The 26,050-nt window shown below is 43.9% G+C and overlaps 4 non-coding genes and 2 pseudogenes across 4 annotated transcripts; all 6 read right to left on the reverse strand.

Moving 5' to 3' along the window:
* Window positions 1–602: 602 nt before the first annotated feature.
* Window positions 603–820, reverse strand: LOC138286033 (small nucleolar RNA U3). Its single transcript, XR_011201729.1, has one exon. It is a non-coding gene; the product is annotated as a small nucleolar RNA U3 (small nucleolar RNA).
* A 4,122-nt stretch (window positions 821–4,942) lies between these two features.
* On the reverse strand, window positions 4,943–5,134 carry LOC138286204 (small nucleolar RNA U3; annotated as a pseudogene).
* A 4,149-nt stretch (window positions 5,135–9,283) lies between these two features.
* Window positions 9,284–9,475, reverse strand: LOC138286205 (small nucleolar RNA U3; annotated as a pseudogene).
* A 4,123-nt stretch (window positions 9,476–13,598) lies between these two features.
* Window positions 13,599–13,816, reverse strand: LOC138286034 (small nucleolar RNA U3). Its single transcript, XR_011201730.1, has one exon. It is a non-coding gene; the product is annotated as a small nucleolar RNA U3 (small nucleolar RNA).
* Window positions 13,817–17,937: 4,121 nt separating this feature from the next.
* On the reverse strand, window positions 17,938–18,155 carry LOC138286035 (small nucleolar RNA U3). Its single transcript, XR_011201731.1, has one exon. It is a non-coding gene; the product is annotated as a small nucleolar RNA U3 (small nucleolar RNA).
* Window positions 18,156–22,276: 4,121 nt separating this feature from the next.
* LOC138286036 (small nucleolar RNA U3) lies at window positions 22,277–22,494 on the reverse strand. The gene has a single exon (XR_011201732.1). It is a non-coding gene; the product is annotated as a small nucleolar RNA U3 (small nucleolar RNA).
* Window positions 22,495–26,050: the final 3,556 nt, after the last annotated feature.

Here is a 26,050-nt window from a genome sequence, read left to right on the forward strand (position 1 = left end):
ATAGATCAAACATAGAGGCCCAGATTTATGAAACGCTTGCGTTATCACAGCGTAAGGCAACACCAGGGCATCAGTGAGGTTTACTAAACCACGCAAGGCCACCTTGCGTGGCATTGCATGTCTTAATAAATCTAGAGTAACCCATGGCAGCGCAAGTCGCTGCCTTGCGTTACTGTTTGCCGGGAAGGCGTTCCATGGGTAGGGAGTGGGTGATCTTAGGCATCCACCCATGCTCTTTCATGCATTCCCAGATTTACTAAGAGTAGTAAACCTGGGAACGCGTACGCCTTCCCAACTGAGGAGCAACAAGGAGAAATATCTTTGTTTCTCTACGTTTTATCCTCAAGTTGTCCTGCTGAGTTGCGTAAGAGGTGAGTAAATCTTCCCCTTCCCCGGGTCCATTTGAAAAGACCCTCCTTACTTAAATGTACCAAATTACGATTAGAAAGACCGTTTGAAAAGCTCAGTTTATAAAAGAAAGCCCCAAAAAAGCCCAAAAGAGGTGATTGCAAATACAAGTCAAGTGAGAATCTGGCAACCATCAAATATCCAAGAAAAGAAGTTTAAAATGCTGTACTCTCTTAAACTGAAACAAGAAGCTAACCACTCAGTTTGTGTTTCCTTCCTCCAGTTCTTCGTAAAAGAAGAGAGGAACGTTCATCAATAGCAGACAGCAGCTGCACAAATGCAACACTGTCCACTGGCTTCGCGCTCAGAAGAAAACACTACAACTCTTCCTCGTGGTTAGCGAAGACCAGACACTTTCGAACACATTTCCTCAGTTAAAAACTATAGAAATGATCCCTGAAAGTATAGTCTTGCCTGAACCACTTCCAGCTCACACAGACAGAAAAAGTGGAAACCCTTCTTACCTACAGTAAGCACCTGTTGGGCATCAAGTCAAAAAACATATAAATATATAGATAAGACCACAAAAAATGCATTCAGCAGATGCGCGTGCATTTCTGTGCAAGAAAGAGTTCTCCCTAGAACTCGGGTGACACAATGCTTTAAAAATGTGCATATCAGAAATCAGCCACCAATCAAATTCAGCCTGCCTTTTCCCGGCCCTGTCTCACACACAGACACACACACACACACAGGTTACCTGTTGGCTGCTCCTGAAACAGACAGAGGACTACAGTATGAAAGTTAAAGTTCAAACAGGTAAAGAAACGGCAGCCATACTTTCCTTTCCTGCTCTCGTTTACCGCAACAAACACATTTTAACTTGTTTAAAAAGTAAGAGAAACAGTTGGTAAACTCACAAAAAAGACAGTCTACCGTTACTTCCAGAGCTTTCGGCACTGCACTAAATGACAATTATTACCATTTCAAGATGGCTACGCATTATCAGACTGCACGAAGTGGGTGAATTTTACTGGAGATCGGACAGAATCACCAGAGCGCTTACTCTGTTCAAGTAAAGCAGCACACACTTGCCCTCTGAGTTCACATCATACTGTGCTGAAAGTGTAGGTGGTGAAAACACTGGGAATTATTCTTGTTCACAGCCTTCATTTTGAAGCTCAAGCCAAGACATGGATTTCTCTGGTAGTTTCATCCTCAGATATCTTGGTGAGATGTTCAACTTCCTGACGCAAATCGATTTACATGTTAAGAGGCAGAGCATTAATTAGCACTCATTTGGACTACTGCAATGCCTTACACAAGGGAAAATGGGGAAAACTTGAAACAAAACGGCAGGTTCCACAGGATTTTGCAGGAAGACAGTTTTCAATCAGAATATTTGGTTCAGATTATGACCTTTCAATGTGCCGAAAGCGTGATACTGATTGCTAGTGAATGAGAAACGACCTGGTAGGTTTGCAAGTATGGAAACAAAAGGTGTAGCAAGCAACCTACCTTTACATTTTGAAAAGTTGCACCACAGATCAAATGTATGGCAATGTCTTCAATCAGTCTCCCCAAACAAAGTAACTCTCCCCCAGTTCACGTGTAAGACCCTTACAAGGCGATGGCATTCCGCAGGAACCACGGGTTACAACGGAACCTACCACTTTCAGATGAGCTCTGAATACCTGGACATCAAAGAAAGCCTTCACATCAGCAACACCTTGTCCTACCAGCCGCTTTGAACATATGCAGCTTTTCCAGGCCCCATGACTTTTAGGCATCTCTGTATTATAGAAGTATCCAAAACACGGTTTATTTTTCTTGTACAGAAGATTCCGTTCACCGGGGAGTGAATCCTTGTCGGGACAATTTTGATCCTAGTATTCTTCAGAATAGGAACCGAACATTTCAGTGAATGTATCCGTCATCCAGCCCTTCCTCAAATGAAGAAAGGAACAGCCATCAACAAAAGACAGTTGTTTCATAAATACAACTCTGCCCTTCCTTTCCAGATCAGGGCTTTTCTGCAACAACTCTCTGACACTTACAAACACTGGGGCAGATTTACGACATTTTGGCGCAGGGCAGCACAGCAAGTCACATTGCTGTGCCCTGTGTCAAAGAAAACGGGCAATAATGTGTTATATGTATGCAATACTGTCCTTTTCCACTGCGCTGGAGCCATTTTGACTGCCTAGAGCCAGCGCCGGCAACCTTGCACCATGGTGCAAGGTTGTCTGCGTTGTAGGCAAAATTGTTTTTGTGAAGGAAGAGGCACCTTCCTACACAAAAACAATCTTGGGAGGCTTTTCCCTTTTCCTATGCGTGCTGCAAAACGCAGCACACATAGAAAGGGGAAACAACAAAGAGAAATAAAGATATTTCTCCTCACTGACCCTCCCCTGGGGAGGGGTAAGGTGTTGGTGCATTCCCAGATTTACATGGCTCTGTAAATTTGGGGATGCGTCTAACAACATGGGTGTTGCGTTGGAACACACACTGCAAAGCCCTTGGATCGCCTCCCTAATGCAGAGTAAGCCAGCGCACCGCTTTACAATGCCTTGCCTTAATCACTATCTACGGGACTATTCAAAGCCACGCCAAGTGGCTTTGCGTGATCTCCTAGATATGGTTAAAAGGTCTGACCGCTGTTGCGTCACTAGAAGTCACGCAACTGCAGTGCAAGCCTCTCTTAAATATGCCCCACTAGTTCCAGTTTCTTTCTTCAGAAACTTTTTATAACGCTATGCCACTCTGTTCCAGTGGCACAGGAAGATGTCACAACAGCATTTTTGCTGCCATCTGGCTTAGCTCTCAGATGGTAAGTGATACAGACTTTAAAAACTGCTGCTGTGGTCTATGCCGCTAACTAAAGTATTGCTTCAGCACGACAGGCTCAAGTTGAAGGCGAAAAACAGTCCACATCCCCTCTTCCAGCAGGCTAGAGGGTACCACAATTTAGTCTTACTTTGTTTTTTGTTTTTATATTTACTTATCTATTTATTTCATTATTTTAAAAAAGGACATTGCTGGGAAGGCAGTCGGGCTACGCTCCTGGCTCCTATAAAGCCAAGATTAGGCAAAGTTTTGAAGCACTCAACTGGCCTGCCGCCAGAGCGGAACCTTCTCCAATTCACGCTCTGCCGCCAACCCACCCACCTCGTTTCCCCGGCATTGGGGCATGTTTGAACTCCAAAATGGCGGCCTCCGGGGTTCCACACATTGCAGCTTTACCATTTTCAAGGTACAGGGATTATTCTACTGTTTAAAAGCTGCTGGCATTCCGATTTTCTTCATGAGGCTATCAATCTTGCAGTGTTCTAATATAGCATACGAGAACATTATTAGGGGCCCAAAGGGATCATTAAACGTCTTCTGTTGAGAGTTATTGACAAAAGCGAGGGGACAGGGCATTTAACTAATGTGACAGCAGAGGAACGACGCCTATGCTGACAGCTCAACATTTCGTTCAATGAGGTAAGAATGCTTTAAATTAAACAGGAAAGCCAAAAAAACGACATTTGCTAGAATATTAGACCAGATGGCTTATTCCAACCATTATTTGATTGTTGCAACTTCACTGTCCCCAATGAATCTTAAAAAATTCCAATGTCCTAAGACATCTAGCCCTTGATGTACTAGAGGTTGTGCGAGCGTTCCTGGGAAGCTGAATGATTTTCTGCTGCGCCTACAGGCTTTTATGGTAAGTAATCAGATGCAATCCTTTACGCTTACGTTACTTTGTGCTATGCGAGTCCCCGTGCAACACCTTAGCAAATGCCCAAGACGGCGTTCTTTGTCCTCATCGGTCTAAGATCCTCAACAGCCTTATACATTTTAGGACCTGTGACCAGGGTGTTACTCTTGGTTTTAGTCTAAAAAGACTAACTAGCATTAGAAAGCCCCTTTTCCCCACGTCAATTCGACAGGGCGATAAGCCACTGAGCGGCACTAATTGTGTGGAAGATGTCTAAACTCTAAAAATAGATCAAACATAGAGGCCCAGATTTATGAAACGCTTGCGTTATCACAGCGTAAGGCAACACCAGGGCATCAGTGAGGTTTACTAAACCACGCAAGGCCACCTTGCGTGGCATTGCATGTCTTAATAAATCTAGAGTAACCCATGGCAGCGCAAGTCGCTGCCTTGCGTTACTGTTTGCCGGGAAGGCGTTCCATGGGTAGGGAGTGGGTGATCTTAGGCATCCACCCATGCTCTTTCATGCATTCCCAGATTTACTAAGAGTAGTAAACCTGGGAACGCGTACGCCTTCCCAACTGAGGAGCAACAAGGAGAAATATCTTTGTTTCTCTACGTTTTATCCTCAAGTTGTCCTGCTGAGTTGCGTAAGAGGTGAGTAAATCTTCCCCTTCCCCGGGTCCATTTGAAAAGACCCTCCTTACTTAAATGTACCAAATTACGATTAGAAAGACCGTTTGAAAAGCTCAGTTTATAAAAGAAAGCCCCAAAAAAGCCCAAAAGAGGTGATTGCAAATACAAGTCAAGTGAGAATCTGGCAACCATCAAATATCCAAGAAAAGAAGTTTAAAATGCTGTACTCTCTTAAACTGAAACAAGAAGCTAACCACTCAGTTTGTGTTTCCTTCCTCCAGTTCTTCGTAAAAGAAGAGAGGAACGTTCATCAATAGCAGACAGCAGCTGCACAAATGCAACACTGTCCACTGGCTTCGCTCTTCTGGTTAGCGAAGACCAGACACTTTCGAACACATTTCCTCAGTTAAAAACTATAGAAATGATCCCTGAAAGTATAGTCTTGCCTGAACCACTTCCAGCTCACACAGACAGAAAAAGTGGAAACCCTTCTTACCTACAGTAAGCACCTGTTGGGCATCAAGTCAAAAAACATATAAATATATAGATAAGACCACAAAATAGCATTCAGCAGATGCGCGTGCATTTCTGTGCAAGAAAGAGTTCTCCCTAGAACTCGGGTGACACAATGCTTTAAAAATTTGCATATCAGAAATCAGCCACCAATCAAATTCAGCCTGCCTTTTCCCGGCCCTGTCTCACACACAGACACACACACACACACACAGGTTACCTGTTGGCTGCTCCTGAAACAGACAGAGGACTACAGTATGAAAGTTAAAGTTCAAACAGGTAAAGAAACGGCAGCCATACTTTCCTTTCCTGCTCTCGTTTACCGCAACAAACACATTTTAACTTGTTTAAAAAGTAAGAGAAACAGTTGGTAAACTCACAAAAAAGACAGTCTACCGTTACTTCCAGAGCTTTCGGCACTGCACTAAATGACAATTATTACCATTTCAAGATGGCTACGCATTATCAGACTGCACGAAGTGGGTGAATTTTACTGGAGATCGGACAGAATCACCAGAGCGCTTACTCTGTTCAAGTAAAGCAGCACACACTTGCCCTCTGAGTTCACATCATACTGTGCTGAAAGTGTAGGTGGTGAAAACACTGGGAATTATTCTTGTTCACAGCCTTCATTTTGAAGCTCAAGCCAAGACATGGATTTCTCTGGTAGTTTCATCCTCAGATATCTTGGTGAGATGTTCAACTTCCTGACGCAAATCGATTTACATGTTAAGAGGCAGAGCATTAATTAGCACTCATTTGGACTACTGCAATGCCTTACACAAGGGAAAATGGGGAAAACTTGAAACAAAACGGCAGGTTCCACAGGATTTTGCAGGAAGACAGTTTTCAATCAGAATATTTGGTTCAGATTATGACCTTTCAATGTGCCAAAAGCGTGATACTGATTGCTAGTGAATGAGAAACGACCTGGTAGGTTTGCAAGTATGGAAACAAAAGGTGTAGCAAGCAACCTACCTTTACATTTTGAAAAGTTGCACCACAGATCAAATGTATGGCAATGTCTTCAATCAGTCTCCCCAAACAAAGTAACTCTCCCCCAGTTCACGTGTAAGACCCTTACAAGGCGATGGCATTCCGCAGGAACCACGGGTTACAACGGAACCTACCACTTTCAGATGAGCTCTGAATACCTGGACATCAAAGAAAGCCTTCACATCAGCAACACCTTGTCCTACCAGCCGCTTTGAACATATGCAGCTTTTCCAGGCCCCATGACTTTTAGGCATCTCTGTATTATAGAAGTATCCAAAACACGGTTTATTTTTCTTGTACAGAAGATTCCGTTCACCGGGGAGTGAATCCTTGTCGGGACAATTTTGATCCTAGTATTCTTCAGAATAGGAACCGAACATTTCAGTGAATGTATCCGTCATCCAGCCCTTCCTCAAATGAAGAAAGGAACAGCCATCAACAAAAGACAGTTGTTTCATAAATACAACTCTGCCCTTCCTTTCCAGATCAGGGCTTTTCTGCAACAACTCTCTGACACTTACAAACACTGGGGCAGATTTACGACATTTTGGCGCAGGGCAGCACAGCAAGTCACATTGCTGTGCCCTGTGTCAAAGAAAACGGGCAATAATGTGTTATATGTATGCAATACTGTCCTTTTCCACTGCGCTGGAGCCATTTTGACTGCCTAGAGCCAGCGCCGGCAACCTTGCACCATGGTGCAAGGTTGTCTGCGTTGTAGGCAAAATTGTTTTTGTGAAGGAAGAGGCACCTTCCTACACAAAAACAATCTTGGGAGGCTTTTCCCTTTTCCTATGCGTGCTGCAAAACGCAGCACACATAGAAAGGGGAAACAACAAAGAGAAATAAAGATATTTCTCCTCACTGACCCTCCCCTGGGGAGGGGTAAGGTGTTGGTGCATTCCCAGATTTACATGGCTCTGTAAATTTGGGGATGCGTCTAACAACATGGGTGTTGCGTTGGAACACACACTGCAAAGCCCTTGGATCGCCTCCCTAATGCAGAGTAAGCCAGCGCACCGCTTTACAATGCCTTGCCTTAATCACTATCTACGGGACTATTCAAAGCCACGCCAAGTGGCTTTGCGTGATCTCCTAGATATGGTTAAAAGGTCTGACCGCTGTTGCGTCACTAGAAGTCACGCAACTGCAGTGCAAGCCTCTCTTAAATATGCCCCACTAGTTCCAGTTTCTTTCTTCAGAAACTTTTTATAACGCTATGCCACTCTGTTCCAGTGGCACAGGAAGATGTCACAACAGCATTTTTGCTGCCATCTGGCTTAGCTCTCAGATGGTAAGTGATACAGACTTTAAAAACTGCTGCTGTGGTCTATGCCGCTAACTAAAGTATTGCTTCAGCACGACAGGCTCAAGTTGAAGGCGAAAAACAGTCCACATCCCCTCTTCCAGCAGGCTAGAGGGTACCACAATTTAGTCTTACTTTGTTTTTTGTTTTTATATTTACTTATCTATTTATTTCATTATTTTAAAAAAGGACATTGCTGGGAAGGCAGTCGGGCTACGCTCCTGGCTCCTATAAAGCCAAGATTAGGCAAAGTTTTGAAGCACTCAACTGGCCTGCCGCCAGAGCGGAACCTTCTCCAATTCACGCTCTGCCGCCAACCCACCCACCTCGTTTCCCCGGCATTGGGGCATGTTTGAACTCCAAAATGGCGGCCTCCGGGGTTCCACACATTGCAGCTTTACCATTTTCAAGGTACAGGGATTATTCTACTGTTTAAAAGCTGCTGGCATTCCGATTTTCTTCATGAGGCTATCAATCTTGCAGTGTTCTAATATAGCATACGAGAACATTATTAGGGGCCCAAAGGGATCATTAAACGTCTTCTGTTGAGAGTTATTGACAAAAGCGAGGGGACAGGGCATTTAACTAATGTGACAGCAGAGGAACGACGCCTATGCTGACAGCTCAACATTTCGTTCAATGAGGTAAGAATGCTTTAAATTAAACAGGAAAGCCAAAAAAACGACATTTGCTAGAATATTAGACCAGATGGCTTATTCCAACCATTATTTGATTGTTGCAACTTCACTGTCCCCAATGAATCTTAAAAAATTCCAATGTCCTAAGACATCTAGCCCTTGATGTACTAGAGGTTGTGCGAGCGTTCCTGGGAAGCTGAATGATTTTCTGCTGCGCCTACAGGCTTTTATGGTAAGTAATCAGATGCAATCCTTTACGCTTACGTTACTTTGTGCTATGCGAGTCCCCGTGCAACACCTTAGCAAATGCCCAAGACGGCGTTCTTTGTCCTCATCGGTCTAAGATCCTCAACAGCCTTATACATTTTAGGACCTGTGACCAGGGTGTTACTCTTGGTTTTAGTCTAAAAAGACTAACTAGCATTAGAAAGCCCCTTTTCCCCACGTCAATTCGACAGGGCGATAAGCCACTGAGCGGCACTAATTGTGTGGAAGATGTCTAAACTCTAAAAATAGATCAAACATAGAGGCCCAGATTTTAGATCAAACATAGAGGCCCAGATTTATGAAACGCTTGCGTTATCACAGCGTAAGGCAACACCAGGGCATCAGTGAGGTTTACTAAACCACGCAAGGCCACCTTGCGTGGCATTGCATGTCTTAATAAATCTAGAGTAACCCATGGCAGCGCAAGTCGCTGCCTTGCGTTACTGTTTGCCGGGAAGGCGTTCCATGGGTAGGGAGTGGGTGATCTTAGGCATCCACCCATGCTCTTTCATGCATTCCCAGATTTACTAAGAGTAGTAAACCTGGGAACGCGTACGCCTTCCCAACTGAGGAGCAACAAGGAGAAATATCTTTGTTTCTCTACGTTTTATCCTCAAGTTGTCCTGCTGAGTTGCGTAAGAGGTGAGTAAATCTTCCCCTTCCCCGGGTCCATTTGAAAAGACCCTCCTTACTTAAATGTACCAAATTACGATTAGAAAGACCGTTTGAAAAGCTCAGTTTATAAAAGAAAGCCCCAAAAAAGCCCAAAAGAGGTGATTGCAAATACAAGTCAAGTGAGAATCTGGCAACCATCAAATATCCAAGAAAAGAAGTTTAAAATGCTGTACTCTCTTAAACTGAAACAAGAAGCTAACCACTCAGTTTGTGTTTCCTTCCTCCAGTTCTTCGTAAAAGAAGAGAGGAACGTTCATCAATAGCAGACAGCAGCTGCACAAATGCAACACTGTCCACTGGCTTCGCTCTTCTGGTTAGCGAAGACCAGACACTTTCGAACACATTTCCTCAGTTAAAAACTATAGAAATGATCCCTGAAAGTATAGTCTTGCCTGAACCACTTCCAGCTCACACAGACAGAAAAAGTGGAAACCCTTCTTACCTACAGTAAGCACCTGTTGGGCATCAAGTCAAAAAACATATAAATATATAGATAAGACCACAAAATAGCATTCAGCAGATGCGCGTGCATTTCTGTGCAAGAAAGAGTTCTCCCTAGAACTCGGGTGACACAATGCTTTAAAAATTTGCATATCAGAAATCAGCCACCAATCAAATTCAGCCTGCCTTTTCCCGGCCCTGTCTCACACACAGACACACACACACACACACAGGTTACCTGTTGGCTGCTCCTGAAACAGACAGAGGACTACAGTATGAAAGTTAAAGTTCAAACAGGTAAAGAAACGGCAGCCATACTTTCCTTTCCTGCTCTCGTTTACCGCAACAAACACATTTTAACTTGTTTAAAAAGTAAGAGAAACAGTTGGTAAACTCACAAAAAAGACAGTCTACCGTTACTTCCAGAGCTTTCGGCACTGCACTAAATGACAATTATTACCATTTCAAGATGGCTACGCATTATCAGACTGCACGAAGTGGGTGAATTTTACTGGAGATCGGACAGAATCACCAGAGCGCTTACTCTGTTCAAGTAAAGCAGCACACACTTGCCCTCTGAGTTCACATCATACTGTGCTGAAAGTGTAGGTGGTGAAAACACTGGGAATTATTCTTGTTCACAGCCTTCATTTTGAAGCTCAAGCCAAGACATGGATTTCTCTGGTAGTTTCATCCTCAGATATCTTGGTGAGATGTTCAACTTCCTGACGCAAATCGATTTACATGTTAAGAGGCAGAGCATTAATTAGCACTCATTTGGACTACTGCAATGCCTTACACAAGGGAAAATGGGGAAAACTTGAAACAAAACGGCAGGTTCCACAGGATTTTGCAGGAAGACAGTTTTCAATCAGAATATTTGGTTCAGATTATGACCTTTCAATGTGCCAAAAGCGTGATACTGATTGCTAGTGAATGAGAAACGACCTGGTAGGTTTGCAAGTATGGAAACAAAAGGTGTAGCAAGCAACCTACCTTTACATTTTGAAAAGTTGCACCACAGATCAAATGTATGGCAATGTCTTCAATCAGTCTCCCCAAACAAAGTAACTCTCCCCCAGTTCACGTGTAAGACCCTTACAAGGCGATGGCATTCCGCAGGAACCACGGGTTACAACGGAACCTACCACTTTCAGATGAGCTCTGAATACCTGGACATCAAAGAAAGCCTTCACATCAGCAACACCTTGTCCTACCAGCCGCTTTGAACATATGCAGCTTTTCCAGGCCCCATGACTTTTAGGCATCTCTGTATTATAGAAGTATCCAAAACACGGTTTATTTTTCTTGTACAGAAGATTCCGTTCACCGGGGAGTGAATCCTTGTCGGGACAATTTTGATCCTAGTATTCTTCAGAATAGGAACCGAACATTTCAGTGAATGTATCCGTCATCCAGCCCTTCCTCAAATGAAGAAAGGAACAGCCATCAACAAAAGACAGTTGTTTCATAAATACAACTCTGCCCTTCCTTTCCAGATCAGGGCTTTTCTGCAACAACTCTCTGACACTTACAAACACTGGGGCAGATTTACGACATTTTGGCGCAGGGCAGCACAGCAAGTCACATTGCTGTGCCCTGTGTCAAAGAAAACGGGCAATAATGTGTTATATGTATGCAATACTGTCCTTTTCCACTGCGCTGGAGCCATTTTGACTGCCTAGAGCCAGCGCCGGCAACCTTGCACCATGGTGCAAGGTTGTCTGCGTTGTAGGCAAAATTGTTTTTGTGAAGGAAGAGGCACCTTCCTACACAAAAACAATCTTGGGAGGCTTTTCCCTTTTCCTATGCGTGCTGCAAAACGCAGCACACATAGAAAGGGGAAACAACAAAGAGAAATAAAGATATTTCTCCTCACTGACCCTCCCCTGGGGAGGGGTAAGGTGTTGGTGCATTCCCAGATTTACATGGCTCTGTAAATTTGGGGATGCGTCTAACAACATGGGTGTTGCGTTGGAACACACACTGCAAAGCCCTTGGATCGCCTCCCTAATGCAGAGTAAGCCAGCGCACCGCTTTACAATGCCTTGCCTTAATCACTATCTACGGGACTATTCAAAGCCACGCCAAGTGGCTTTGCGTGATCTCCTAGATATGGTTAAAAGGTCTGACCGCTGTTGCGTCACTAGAAGTCACGCAACTGCAGTGCAAGCCTCTCTTAAATATGCCCCACTAGTTCCAGTTTCTTTCTTCAGAAACTTTTTATAACGCTATGCCACTCTGTTCCAGTGGCACAGGAAGATGTCACAACAGCATTTTTGCTGCCATCTGGCTTAGCTCTCAGATGGTAAGTGATACAGACTTTAAAAACTGCTGCTGTGGTCTATGCCGCTAACTAAAGTATTGCTTCAGCACGACAGGCTCAAGTTGAAGGCGAAAAACAGTCCACATCCCCTCTTCCAGCAGGCTAGAGGGTACCACAATTTAGTCTTACTTTGTTTTTTGTTTTTATATTTACTTATCTATTTATTTCATTATTTTAAAAAAGGACATTGCTGGGAAGGCAGTCGGGCTACGCTCCTGGCTCCTATAAAGCCAAGATTAGGCAAAGTTTTGAAGCACTCAACTGGCCTGCCGCCAGAGCGGAACCTTCTCCAATTCACGCTCTGCCGCCAACCCACCCACCTCGTTTCCCCGGCATTGGGGCATGTTTGAACTCCAAAATGGCGGCCTCCGGGGTTCCACACATTGCAGCTTTACCATTTTCAAGGTACAGGGATTATTCTACTGTTTAAAAGCTGCTGGCATTCCGATTTTCTTCATGAGGCTATCAATCTTGCAGTGTTCTAATATAGCATACGAGAACATTATTAGGGGCCCAAAGGGATCATTAAACGTCTTCTGTTGAGAGTTATTGACAAAAGCGAGGGGACAGGGCATTTAACTAATGTGACAGCAGAGGAACGACGCCTATGCTGACAGCTCAACATTTCGTTCAATGAGGTAAGAATGCTTTAAATTAAACAGGAAAGCCAAAAAAACGACATTTGCTAGAATATTAGACCAGATGGCTTATTCCAACCATTATTTGATTGTTGCAACTTCACTGTCCCCAATGAATCTTAAAAAATTCCAATGTCCTAAGACATCTAGCCCTTGATGTACTAGAGGTTGTGCGAGCGTTCCTGGGAAGCTGAATGATTTTCTGCTGCGCCTACAGGCTTTTATGGTAAGTAATCAGATGCAATCCTTTACGCTTACGTTACTTTGTGCTATGCGAGTCCCCGTGCAACACCTTAGCAAATGCCCAAGACGGCGTTCTTTGTCCTCATCGGTCTAAGATCCTCAACAGCCTTATACATTTTAGGACCTGTGACCAGGGTGTTACTCTTGGTTTTAGTCTAAAAAGACTAACTAGCATTAGAAAGCCCCTTTTCCCCACGTCAATTCGACAGGGCGATAAGCCACTGAGCGGCACTAATTGTGTGGAAGATGTCTAAACTCTAAAAATAGATCAAACATAGAGGCCCAGATTTATGAAACGCTTGCGTTATCACAGCGTAAGGCAACACCAGGGCATCAGTGAGGTTTACTAAACCACGCAAGGCCACCTTGCGTGGCATTGCATGTCTTAATAAATCTAGAGTAACCCATGGCAGCGCAAGTCGCTGCCTTGCGTTACTGTTTGCCGGGAAGGCGTTCCATGGGTAGGGAGTGGGTGATCTTAGGCATCCACCCATGCTCTTTCATGCATTCCCAGATTTACTAAGAGTAGTAAACCTGGGAACGCGTACGCCTTCCCAACTGAGGAGCAACAAGGAGAAATATCTTTGTTTCTCTACGTTTTATCCTCAAGTTGTCCTGCTGAGTTGCGTAAGAGGTGAGTAAATCTTCCCCTTCCCCGGGTCCATTTGAAAAGACCCTCCTTACTTAAATGTACCAAATTACGATTAGAAAGACCGTTTGAAAAGCTCAGTTTATAAAAGAAAGCCCCAAAAAAGCCCAAAAGAGGTGATTGCAAATACAAGTCAAGTGAGAATCTGGCAACCATCAAATATCCAAGAAAAGAAGTTTAAAATGCTGTACTCTCTTAAACTGAAACAAGAAGCTAACCACTCAGTTTGTGTTTCCTTCCTCCAGTTCTTCGTAAAAGAAGAGAGGAACGTTCATCAATAGCAGACAGCAGCTGCACAAATGCAACACTGTCCACTGGCTTCGCGCTCAGAAGAAAACACTACAACTCTTCCTCGTGGTTAGCGAAGACCAGACACTTTCGAACACATTTCCTCAGTTAAAAACTATAGAAATGATCCCTGAAAGTATAGTCTTGCCTGAACCACTTCCAGCTCACACAGACAGAAAAAGTGGAAACCCTTCTTACCTACAGTAAGCACCTGTTGGGCATCAAGTCAAAAAACATATAAATATATAGATAAGACCACAAAATAGCATTCAGCAGATGCGCGTGCATTTCTGTGCAAGAAAGAGTTCTCCCTAGAACTCGGGTGACACAATGCTTTAAAAATTTGCATATCAGAAATCAGCCACCAATCAAATTCAGCCTGCCTTTTCCCGGCCCTGTCTCACACACAGACACACACACACACACAGGTTACCTGTTGGCTGCTCCTGAAACAGACAGAGGACTACAGTATGAAAGTTAAAGTTCAAACAGGTAAAGAAACGGCAGCCATACTTTCCTTTCCTGCTCTCGTTTACCGCAACAAACACATTTTAACTTGTTTAAAAAGTAAGAGAAACAGTTGGTAAACTCACAAAAAAGACAGTCTACCGTTACTTCCAGAGCTTTCGGCACTGCACTAAATGACAATTATTACCATTTCAAGATGGCTACGCATTATCAGACTGCACGAAGTGGGTGAATTTTACTGGAGATCGGACAGAATCACCAGAGCGCTTACTCTGTTCAAGTAAAGCAGCACACACTTGCCCTCTGAGTTCACATCATACTGTGCTGAAAGTGTAGGTGGTGAAAACACTGGGAATTATTCTTGTTCACAGCCTTCATTTTGAAGCTCAAGCCAAGACATGGATTTCTCTGGTAGTTTCATCCTCAGATATCTTGGTGAGATGTTCAACTTCCTGACGCAAATCGATTTACATGTTAAGAGGCAGAGCATTAATTAGCACTCATTTGGACTACTGCAATGCCTTACACAAGGGAAAATGGGGAAAACTTGAAACAAAACGGCAGGTTCCACAGGATTTTGCAGGAAGACAGTTTTCAATCAGAATATTTGGTTCAGATTATGACCTTTCAATGTGCCAAAAGCGTGATACTGATTGCTAGTGAATGAGAAACGACCTGGTAGGTTTGCAAGTATGGAAACAAAAGGTGTAGCAAGCAACCTACCTTTACATTTTGAAAAGTTGCACCACAGATCAAATGTATGGCAATGTCTTCAATCAGTCTCCCCAAACAAAGTAACTCTCCCCCAGTTCACGTGTAAGACCCTTACAAGGCGATGGCATTCCGCAGGAACCACGGGTTACAACGGAACCTACCACTTTCAGATGAGCTCTGAATACCTGGACATCAAAGAAAGCCTTCACATCAGCAACACCTTGTCCTACCAGCCGCTTTGAACATATGCAGCTTTTCCAGGCCCCATGACTTTTAGGCATCTCTGTATTATAGAAGTATCCAAAACACGGTTTATTTTTCTTGTACAGAAGATTCCGTTCACCGGGGAGTGAATCCTTGTCGGGACAATTTTGATCCTAGTATTCTTCAGAATAGGAACCGAACATTTCAGTGAATGTATCCGTCATCCAGCCCTTCCTCAAATGAAGAAAGGAACAGCCATCAACAAAAGACAGTTGTTTCATAAATACAACTCTGCCCTTCCTTTCCAGATCAGGGCTTTTCTGCAACAACTCTCTGACACTTACAAACACTGGGGCAGATTTACGACATTTTGGCGCAGGGCAGCACAGCAAGTCACATTGCTGTGCCCTGTGTCAAAGAAAACGGGCAATAATGTGTTATATGTATGCAATACTGTCCTTTTCCACTGCGCTGGAGCCATTTTGACTGCCTAGAGCCAGCGCCGGCAACCTTGCACCATGGTGCAAGGTTGTCTGCGTTGTAGGCAAAATTGTTTTTGTGAAGGAAGAGGCACCTTCCTACACAAAAACAATCTTGGGAGGCTTTTCCCTTTTCCTATGCGTGCTGCAAAACGCAGCACACATAGAAAGGGGAAACAACAAAGAGAAATAAAGATATTTCTCCTCACTGACCCTCCCCTGGGGAGGGGTAAGGTGTTGGTGCATTCCCAGATTTACATGGCTCTGTAAATTTGGGGATGCGTCTAACAACATGGGTGTTGCGTTGGAACACACACTGCAAAGCCCTTGGATCGCCTCCCTAATGCAGAGTAAGCCAGCGCACCGCTTTACAATGCCTTGCCTTAATCACTATCTACGGGACTATTCAAAGCCACGCCAAGTGGCTTTGCGTGATCTCCTAGATATGGTTAAAAGGTCTGACCGCTGTTGCGTCACTAGAAGTCACGCAACTGCAGTGCAAGCCTCTCTTAAATATGCCCCACTAGTTCCAGTTTCTTTCTTCAGAAACTTTTTATAACGCTATGCCACTCTGTTCCAGTGGCACAGGAAGATGTCACAACAGCATTTTTGCTGCCATCTGGCTTAGCTCTCAGATGGTAAGTGATACAGACTTTAAAAACTGCTGCTGTGGTCTATGCCGCTAACTAAAGTATTGCTTCAGCACGACAGGCTCAAGTTGAAGGCGAAAAACAGTCCACATCCCCTCTTCCAGCAGGCTAGAGGGTACCACAATTTAGTCTTACTTTGTTTTTTGTTTTTATATTTACTTATCTATTTATTTCATTATTTTAAAAAAGGACATTGCTGGGAAGGCAGTCGGGCTACGCTCCTGGCTCCTATAAAGCCAAGATTAGGCAAAGTTTTGAAGCACTCAACTGGCCTGCCGCCAGAGCGGAACCTTCTCCAATTCACGCTCTGCCGCCAACCCACCCACCTCGTTTCCCCGGCATTGGGGCATGTTTGAACTCCAAAATGGCGGCCTCCGGGGTTCCACACATTGCAGCTTTACCATTTTCAAGGTACAGGGATTATTCTACTGTTTAAAAGCTGCTGGCATTCCGATTTTCTTCATGAGGCTATCAATCTTGCAGTGTTCTAATATAGCATACGAGAACATTATTAGGGGCCCAAAGGGATCATTAAACGTCTTCTGTTGAGAGTTATTGACAAAAGCGAGGGGACAGGGCATTTAACTAATGTGACAGCAGAGGAACGACGCCTATGCTGACAGCTCAACATTTCGTTCAATGAGGTAAGAATGCTTTAAATTAAACAGGAAAGCCAAAAAAACGACATTTGCTAGAATATTAGACCAGATGGCTTATTCCAACCATTATTTGATTGTTGCAACTTCACTGTCCCCAATGAATCTTAAAAAATTCCAATGTCCTAAGACATCTAGCCCTTGATGTACTAGAGGTTGTGCGAGCGTTCCTGGGAAGCTGAATGATTTTCTGCTGCGCCTACAGGCTTTTATGGTAAGTAATCAGATGCAATCCTTTACGCTTACGTTACTTTGTGCTATGCGAGTCCCCGTGCAACACCTTAGCAAATGCCCAAGACGGCGTTCTTTGTCCTCATCGGTCTAAGATCCTCAACAGCCTTATACATTTTAGGACCTGTGACCAGGGTGTTACTCTTGGTTTTAGTCTAAAAAGACTAACTAGCATTAGAAAGCCCCTTTTCCCCACGTCAATTCGACAGGGCGATAAGCCACTGAGCGGCACTAATTGTGTGGAAGATGTCTAAACTCTAAAAATAGATCAAACATAGAGGCCCAGATTTATGAAACGCTTGCGTTATCACAGCGTAAGGCAACACCAGGGCATCAGTGAGGTTTACTAAACCACGCAAGGCCACCTTGCGTGGCATTGCATGTCTTAATAAATCTAGAGTAACCCATGGCAGCGCAAGTCGCTGCCTTGCGTTACTGTTTGCCGGGAAGGCGTTCCATGGGTAGGGAGTGGGTGATCTTAGGCATCCACCCATGCTCTTTCATGCATTCCCAGATTTACTAAGAGTAGTAAACCTGGGAACGCGTACGCCTTCCCAACTGAGGAGCAACAAGGAGAAATATCTTTGTTTCTCTACGTTTTATCCTCAAGTTGTCCTGCTGAGTTGCGTAAGAGGTGAGTAAATCTTCCCCTTCCCCGGGTCCATTTGAAAAGACCCTCCTTACTTAAATGTACCAAATTACGATTAGAAAGACCGTTTGAAAAGCTCAGTTTATAAAAGAAAGCCCCAAAAAAGCCCAAAAGAGGTGATTGCAAATACAAGTCAAGTGAGAATCTGGCAACCATCAAATATCCAAGAAAAGAAGTTTAAAATGCTGTACTCTCTTAAACTGAAACAAGAAGCTAACCACTCAGTTTGTGTTTCCTTCCTCCAGTTCTTCGTAAAAGAAGAGAGGAACGTTCATCAATAGCAGACAGCAGCTGCACAAATGCAACACTGTCCACTGGCTTCGCGCTCAGAAGAAAACACTACAACTCTTCCTCGTGGTTAGCGAAGACCAGACACTTTCGAACACATTTCCTCAGTTAAAAACTATAGAAATGATCCCTGAAAGTATAGTCTTGCCTGAACCACTTCCAGCTCACACAGACAGAAAAAGTGGAAACCCTTCTTACCTACAGTAAGCACCTGTTGGGCATCAAGTCAAAAAACATATAAATATATAGATAAGACCACAAAATAGCATTCAGCAGATGCGCGTGCATTTCTGTGCAAGAAAGAGTTCTCCCTAGAACTCGGGTGACACAATGCTTTAAAAATTTGCATATCAGAAATCAGCCACCAATCAAATTCAGCCTGCCTTTTCCCGGCCCTGTCTCACACACAGACACACACACACACACAGGTTACCTGTTGGCTGCTCCTGAAACAGACAGAGGACTACAGTATGAAAGTTAAAGTTCAAACAGGTAAAGAAACGGCAGCCATACTTTCCTTTCCTGCTCTCGTTTACCGCAACAAACACATTTTAACTTGTTTAAAAAGTAAGAGAAACAGTTGGTAAACTCACAAAAAAGACAGTCTACCGTTACTTCCAGAGCTTTCGGCACTGCACTAAATGACAATTATTACCATTTCAAGATGGCTACGCATTATCAGACTGCACGAAGTGGGTGAATTTTACTGGAGATCGGACAGAATCACCAGAGCGCTTACTCTGTTCAAGTAAAGCAGCACACACTTGCCCTCTGAGTTCACATCATACTGTGCTGAAAGTGTAGGTGGTGAAAACACTGGGAATTATTCTTGTTCACAGCCTTCATTTTGAAGCTCAAGCCAAGACATGGATTTCTCTGGTAGTTTCATCCTCAGATATCTTGGTGAGATGTTCAACTTCCTGACGCAAATCGATTTACATGTTAAGAGGCAGAGCATTAATTAGCACTCATTTGGACTACTGCAATGCCTTACACAAGGGAAAATGGGGAAAACTTGAAACAAAACGGCAGGTTCCACAGGATTTTGCAGGAAGACAGTTTTCAATCAGAATATTTGGTTCAGATTATGACCTTTCAATGTGCCAAAAGCGTGATACTGATTGCTAGTGAATGAGAAACGACCTGGTAGGTTTGCAAGTATGGAAACAAAAGGTGTAGCAAGCAACCTACCTTTACATTTTGAAAAGTTGCACCACAGATCAAATGTATGGCAATGTCTTCAATCAGTCTCCCCAAACAAAGTAACTCTCCCCCAGTTCACGTGTAAGACCCTTACAAGGCGATGGCATTCCGCAGGAACCACGGGTTACAACGGAACCTACCACTTTCAGATGAGCTCTGAATACCTGGACATCAAAGAAAGCCTTCACATCAGCAACACCTTGTCCTACCAGCCGCTTTGAACATATGCAGCTTTTCCAGGCCCCATGACTTTTAGGCATCTCTGTATTATAGAAGTATCCAAAACACGGTTTATTTTTCTTGTACAGAAGATTCCGTTCACCGGGGAGTGAATCCTTGTCGGGACAATTTTGATCCTAGTATTCTTCAGAATAGGAACCGAACATTTCAGTGAATGTATCCGTCATCCAGCCCTTCCTCAAATGAAGAAAGGAACAGCCATCAACAAAAGACAGTTGTTTCATAAATACAACTCTGCCCTTCCTTTCCAGATCAGGGCTTTTCTGCAACAACTCTCTGACACTTACAAACACTGGGGCAGATTTACGACATTTTGGCGCAGGGCAGCACAGCAAGTCACATTGCTGTGCCCTGTGTCAAAGAAAACGGGCAATAATGTGTTATATGTATGCAATACTGTCCTTTTCCACTGCGCTGGAGCCATTTTGACTGCCTAGAGCCAGCGCCGGCAACCTTGCACCATGGTGCAAGGTTGTCTGCGTTGTAGGCAAAATTGTTTTTGTGAAGGAAGAGGCACCTTCCTACACAAAAACAATCTTGGGAGGCTTTTCCCTTTTCCTATGCGTGCTGCAAAACGCAGCACACATAGAAAGGGGAAACAACAAAGAGAAATAAAGATATTTCTCCTCACTGACCCTCCCCTGGGGAGGGGTAAGGTGTTGGTGCATTCCCAGATTTACATGGCTCTGTAAATTTGGGGATGCGTCTAACAACATGGGTGTTGCATTGGAACACACACTGCAAAGCCCTTGGATCGCCTCCCTAATGCAGAGTAAGCCAGCGCACCGCTTTACAATGCCTTGCCTTAATCACTATCTACGGGACTATTCAAAGCCACGCCAAGTGGCTTTGCGTGATCTCCTAGATATGGTTAAAAGGTCTGACCGCTGTTGCGTCACTAGAAGTCACGCAACTGCAGTGCAAGCCTCTCTTAAATATGCCCCACTAGTTCCAGTTTCTTTCTTCAGAAACTTTTTATAACGCTATGCCACTCTGTTCCAGTGGCACAGGAAGATGTCACAACAGCATTTTTGCTGCCATCTGGCTTAGCTCTCAGATGGTAAGTGATACAGACTTTAAAAACTGCTGCTGTGGTCTATGCCGCTAACTAAAGTATTGCTTCAGCACGACAGGCTCAAGTTGAAGGCGAAAAACAGTCCACATCCCCTCTTCCAGCAGGCTAGAGGGTACCACAATTTAGTCTTACTTTGTTTTTTGTTTTTATATTTACTTATCTATTTATTTCATTATTTTAAAAAAGGACATTGCTGGGAAGGCAGTCGGGCTACGCTCCTGGCTCCTATAAAGCCAAGATTAGGCAAAGTTTTGAAGCACTCAACTGGCCTGCCGCCAGAGCGGAACCTTCTCCAATTCACGCTCTGCCGCCAACCCACCCACCTCGTTTCCCCGGCATTGGGGCATGTTTGAACTCCAAAATGGCGGCCTCCGGGGTTCCACACATTGCAGCTTTACCATTTTCAAGGTACAGGGATTATTCTACTGTTTAAAAGCTGCTGGCATTCCGATTTTCTTCATGAGGCTATCAATCTTGCAGTGTTCTAATATAGCATACGAGAACATTATTAGGGGCCCAAAGGGATCATTAAACGTCTTCTGTTGAGAGTTATTGACAAAAGCGAGGGGACAGGGCATTTAACTAATGTGACAGCAGAGGAACGACGCCTATGCTGACAGCTCAACATTTCGTTCAATGAGGTAAGAATGCTTTAAATTAAACAGGAAAGCCAAAAAAACGACATTTGCTAGAATATTAGACCAGATGGCTTATTCCAACCATTATTTGATTGTTGCAACTTCACTGTCCCCAATGAATCTTAAAAAATTCCAATGTCCTAAGACATCTAGCCCTTGATGTACTAGAGGTTGTGCGAGCGTTCCTGGGAAGCTGAATGATTTTCTGCTGCGCCTACAGGCTTTTATGGTAAGTAATCAGATGCAATCCTTTACGCTTACGTTACTTTGTGCTATGCGAGTCCCCGTGCAACACCTTAGCAAATGCCCAAGACGGCGTTCTTTGTCCTCATCGGTCTAAGATCCTCAACAGCCTTATACATTTTAGGACCTGTGACCAGGGTGTTACTCTTGGTTTTAGTCTAAAAAGACTAACTAGCATTAGAAAGCCCCTTTTCCCCACGTCAATTCGACAGGGCGATAAGCCACTGAGCGGCACTAATTGTGTGGAAGATGTCTAAACTCTAAAAATAGATCAAACATAGAGGCCCAGATTTATGAAACGCTTGCGTTATCACAGCGTAAGGCAACACCAGGGCATCAGTGAGGTTTACTAAACCACGCAAGGCCACCTTGCGTGGCATTGCATGTCTTAATAAATCTAGAGTAACCCATGGCAGCGCAAGTCGCTGCCTTGCGTTACTGTTTGCCGGGAAGGCGTTCCATGGGTAGGGAGTGGGTGATCTTAGGCATCCACCCATGCTCTTTCATGCATTCCCAGATTTACTAAGAGTAGTAAACCTGGGAACGCGTACGCCTTCCCAACTGAGGAGCAACAAGGAGAAATATCTTTGTTTCTCTACGTTTTATCCTCAAGTTGTCCTGCTGAGTTGCGTAAGAGGTGAGTAAATCTTCCCCTTCCCCGGGTCCATTTGAAAAGACCCTCCTTACTTAAATGTACCAAATTACGATTAGAAAGACCGTTTGAAAAGCTCAGTTTATAAAAGAAAGCCCCAAAAAAGCCCAAAAGAGGTGATTGCAAATACAAGTCAAGTGAGAATCTGGCAACCATCAAATATCCAAGAAAAGAAGTTTAAAATGCTGTACTCTCTTAAACTGAAACAAGAAGCTAACCACTCAGTTTGTGTTTCCTTCCTCCAGTTCTTCGTAAAAGAAGAGAGGAACGTTCATCAATAGCAGACAGCAGCTGCACAAATGCAACACTGTCCACTGGCTTCGCGCTCAGAAGAAAACACTACAACTCTTCCTCGTGGTTAGCGAAGACCAGACACTTTCGAACACATTTCCTCAGTTAAAAACTATAGAAATGATCCCTGAAAGTATAGTCTTGCCTGAACCACTTCCAGCTCACACAGACAGAAAAAGTGGAAACCCTTCTTACCTACAGTAAGCACCTGTTGGGCATCAAGTCAAAAAACATATAAATATATAGATAAGACCACAAAATAGCATTCAGCAGATGCGCGTGCATTTCTGTGCAAGAAAGAGTTCTCCCTAGAACTCGGGTGACACAATGCTTTAAAAATTTGCATATCAGAAATCAGCCACCAATCAAATTCAGCCTGCCTTTTCCCGGCCCTGTCTCACACACAGACACACACACACACACAGGTTACCTGTTGGCTGCTCCTGAAACAGACAGAGGACTACAGTATGAAAGTTAAAGTTCAAACAGGTAAAGAAACGGCAGCCATACTTTCCTTTCCTGCTCTCGTTTACCGCAACAAACACATTTTAACTTGTTTAAAAAGTAAGAGAAACAGTTGGTAAACTCACAAAAAAGACAGTCTACCGTTACTTCCAGAGCTTTCGGCACTGCACTAAATGACAATTATTACCATTTCAAGATGGCTACGCATTATCAGACTGCACGAAGTGGGTGAATTTTACTGGAGATCGGACAGAATCACCAGAGCGCTTACTCTGTTCAAGTAAAGCAGCACACACTTGCCCTCTGAGTTCACATCATACTGTGCTGAAAGTGTAGGTGGTGAAAACACTGGGAATTATTCTTGTTCACAGCCTTCATTTTGAAGCTCAAGCCAAGACATGGATTTCTCTGGTAGTTTCATCCTCAGATATCTTGGTGAGATGTTCAACTTCCTGACGCAAATCGATTTACATGTTAAGAGGCAGAGCATTAATTAGCACTCATTTGGACTACTGCAATGCCTTACACAAGGGAAAATGGGGAAAACTTGAAACAAAACGGCAGGTTCCACAGGATTTTGCAGGAAGACAGTTTTCAATCAGAATATTTGGTTCAGATTATGACCTTTCAATGTGCCAAAAGCGTGATACTGATTGCTAGTGAATGAGAAACGACCTGGTAGGTTTGCAAGTATGGAAACAAAAGGTGTAGCAAGCAACCTACCTTTACATTTTGAAAAGTTGCACCACAGATCAAATGTATGGCAATGTCTTCAATCAGTCTCCCCAAACAAAGTAACTCTCCCCCAGTTCACGTGTAAGACCCTTACAAGGCGATGGCATTCCGCAGGAACCACGGGTTACAACGGAACCTACCACTTTCAGATGAGCTCTGAATACCTGGACATCAAAGAAAGCCTTCACATCAGCAACACCTTGTCCTACCAGCCGCTTTGAACATATGCAGCTTTTCCAGGCCCCATGACTTTTAGGCATCTCTGTATTATAGAAGTATCCAAAACACGGTTTATTTTTCTTGTACAGAAGATTCCGTTCACCGGGGAGTGAATCCTTGTCGGGACAATTTTGATCCTAGTATTCTTCAGAATAGGAACCGAACATTTCAGTGAATGTATCCGTCATCCAGCCCTTCCTCAAATGAAGAAAGGAACAGCCATCAACAAAAGACAGTTGTTTCATAAATACAACTCTGCCCTTCCTTTCCAGATCAGGGCTTTTCTGCAACAACTCTCTGACACTTACAAACACTGGGGCAGATTTACGACATTTTGGCGCAGGGCAGCACAGCAAGTCACATTGCTGTGCCCTGTGTCAAAGAAAACGGGCAATAATGTGTTATATGTATGCAATACTGTCCTTTTCCACTGCGCTGGAGCCATTTTGACTGCCTAGAGCCAGCGCCGGCAACCTTGCACCATGGTGCAAGGTTGTCTGCGTTGTAGGCAAAATTGTTTTTGTGAAGGAAGAGGCACCTTCCTACACAAAAACAATCTTGGGAGGCTTTTCCCTTTTCCTATGCGTGCTGCAAAACGCAGCACACATAGAAAGGGGAAACAACAAAGAGAAATAAAGATATTTCTCCTCACTGACCCTCCCCTGGGGAGGGGTAAGGTGTTGGTGCATTCCCAGATTTACATGGCTCTGTAAATTTGGGGATGCGTCTAACAACATGGGTGTTGCGTTGGAACACACACTGCAAAGCCCTTGGATCGCCTCCCTAATGCAGAGTAAGCCAGCGCACCGCTTTACAATGCCTTGCCTTAATCACTATCTACGGGACTATTCAAAGCCACGCCAAGTGGCTTTGCGTGATCTCCTAGATATGGTTAAAAGGTCTGACCGCTGTTGCGTCACTAGAAGTCACGCAACTGCAGTGCAAGCCTCTCTTAAATATGCCCCACTAGTTCCAGTTTCTTTCTTCAGAAACTTTTTATAACGCTATGCCACTCTGTTCCAGTGGCACAGGAAGATGTCACAACAGCATTTTTGCTGCCATCTGGCTTAGCTCTCAGATGGTAAGTGATACAGACTTTAAAAACTGCTGCTGTGGTCTATGCCGCTAACTAAAGTATTGCTTCAGCACGACAGGCTCAAGTTGAAGGCGAAAAACAGTCCACATCCCCTCTTCCAGCAGGCTAGAGGGTACCACAATTTAGTCTTACTTTGTTTTTTGTTTTTATATTTACTTATCTATTTATTTCATTATTTTAAAAAAGGACATTGCTGGGAAGGCAGTCGGGCTACGCTCCTGGCTCCTATAAAGCCAAGATTAGGCAAAGTTTTGAAGCACTCAACTGGCCTGCCGCCAGAGTGGAACCTTCTCCAATTCACGCTCTGCCGCCAACCCACCCACCTCGTTTCCCCGGCATTGGGGCATGTTTGAACTCCAAAATGGCGGCCTCCGAGGTTCCACACATTGCAGCTTTACCATTTTCAAGGTACAGGGATTATTCTACTGTTTAAAAGCTGCTGGCATTCCGATTTTCTTCATGAGGCTATCAATCTTGCAGTGTTCTAATATAGCATACGAGAACATTATTAGGGGCCCAAAGGGATCATTAAACGTCTTCTGTTGAGAGTTATTGACAAAAGCGAGGGGACAGGGCATTTAACTAATGTGACAGCAGAGGAACGACGCCTATGCTGACAGCTCAACATTTCGTTCAATGAGGTAAGAATGCTTTAAATTAAACAGGAAAGCCAAAAAAACGACATTTGCTAGAATATTAGACCAGATGGCTTATTCCAACCATTATTTGATTGTTGCAACTTCACTGTCCCCAATGAATCTTAAAAAATTCCAATGTCCTAAGACATCTAGCCCTTGATGTACTAGAGGTTGTGCGAGCGTTCCTGGGAAGCTGAATGATTTTCTGCTGCGCCTACAGGCTTTTATGGTAAGTAATCAGATGCAATCCTTTACGCTTACGTTACTTTGTGCTATGCGAGTCCCCGTGCAACACCTTAGCAAATGCCCAAGACGGCGTTCTTTGTCCTCATCGGTCTAAGATCCTCAACAGCCTTATACATTTTAGGACCTGTGACCAGGGTGTTACTCTTGGTTTTAGTCTAAAAAGACTAACTAGCATTAGAAAGCCCCTTTTCCCCACGTCAATTCGACAGGGCGATAAGCCACTGAGCGGCACTAATTGTGTGGAAGATGTCTAAACTCTAAAAATAGATCAAACATAGAGGCCCAGATTTATGAAACGCT

This window comes from Pleurodeles waltl, chromosome 3_1 (assembly GCF_031143425.1).
Source record: "Pleurodeles waltl isolate 20211129_DDA chromosome 3_1, aPleWal1.hap1.20221129, whole genome shotgun sequence".
NCBI classification, from domain to species: Eukaryota; Metazoa; Chordata; class Amphibia; order Caudata; family Salamandridae; genus Pleurodeles; species Pleurodeles waltl.